The following is a 1,451-nucleotide window of genomic DNA, read 5'->3' as shown; positions in this document are numbered from 1 at the left end:
TGGCGTAGCAGTGAAGACGTGTTTTTGTTCGTCCTCTCGTGTACTTTTGTATTTTTCTTCTTTTTTGTATATATTTCAATTTTATTTTCACTCTTTTCCATTTTAATTCCATTTTAATTCGATTATACCTTCCGGTAACCTGCCTCACCCAATATGATACGGAATCCCTATTATTTTTAATTTTAGAACACATTCAAGAACCACCAGAAGCAAACAAGCTAATTAGATACAAACTATTTAGTCATTGTTAGCCACTGCTAGCGGCTTTTACCTTCTGCACAGATACCAGCCCTGRTTTTAGCCTGGATAATACTCGCTAATCTACCAGTATTGGACTATATCTCCACTACAACGCCGGATTCCTGCCGTAATCCCTGGACCACCACTTCTGATCTTCACAGCTAGCTAGTGGCTAATGCCCCTGCCACGAAGCTAGCACCAGTTAGCCGTGAGCCAGGCGCATCTCCCGGCTAGTAAACTAAATTCTACAATACCTCTTTCGCCATCTGGCTTGYTTCCTCTGTCGACACGGCGACCCGCCGCACCACCACGACTGGTCTGCCGACGAATACTCCATCCGCTGTGCCTTCAACCGGCCTCCGTCGGCGTAGARGCTCCTACTAGCCCCGGGCTACTAACTTTAAACGCTGTGTCGCCCGCGTGCTAGCGTAGTGGTGACTACTCCGCGGCTTCCCTGTTCCATCTACTGCTGCCCCCTGGACACTATGATCACTTGGCTACATAGCTGATGCCTGCTGGACTGTCCATTAATTCACTGTACTCCATTCTGTTTATTTTTTATCTGTCGGCACCAACCGCGAACTCAGGCTCTGGGTGTAGTTAATCCGACCCTCTCTGCCTAGTCATTGCCATTTTACCTGCTGTTGTTGTGTTAGCTGATTAGCTGTTGCTGTCTCACCTGTTGTCTTAGCTAGCTCTCCCAATCAATACCTGCGATTACTTTATACCTCGCTGTATGTCTCTCTCAAATGTCAATATGCCTTGTATACTGTTGTTCAGGTTAGTTATCATTGTTTTAGTTTACAATGGAGCCCCTAGTTCCACTCTTCATACCGCTGACACCTCCTTTGTCCCACCTCCCACACATGCGGTGACCTCACCCATTATAACCAGCATGTCCAGAGATACAATCTCTCTTATCATCACCCGGTGCCTGAGCTTACCTCCGCTGTACCCGCACCCCACCATACCCCTGTCTGCACATTATGCCCTGAATCTATTCTACCACGCCCTGAAATCTGCTCCTTTTATTCTTTGTCCCCAACGCTCTAGGCGACCAGTTTTGATAGCCTTTAGCCGCACCCTCATCCTACTCCTCCTCTGTTCCTCGGGTGATGTGGAGGTAAACCCAGGCACCCTCATTTGTTGACTTCTGTGATCGAAAAAGCCTTGGTTTCATGCATGTCAACATCAGAAGCCTCCTCCCTAAG

The sequence above is a fragment of the Salvelinus sp. IW2-2015 genome, linkage group LG30, assembly GCF_002910315.2.
Source record: "Salvelinus sp. IW2-2015 linkage group LG30, ASM291031v2, whole genome shotgun sequence".
Classification (NCBI taxonomy): domain Eukaryota; kingdom Metazoa; phylum Chordata; class Actinopteri; order Salmoniformes; family Salmonidae; genus Salvelinus; species Salvelinus sp. IW2-2015.
This window is presented reverse-complemented; position numbering follows the sequence as displayed.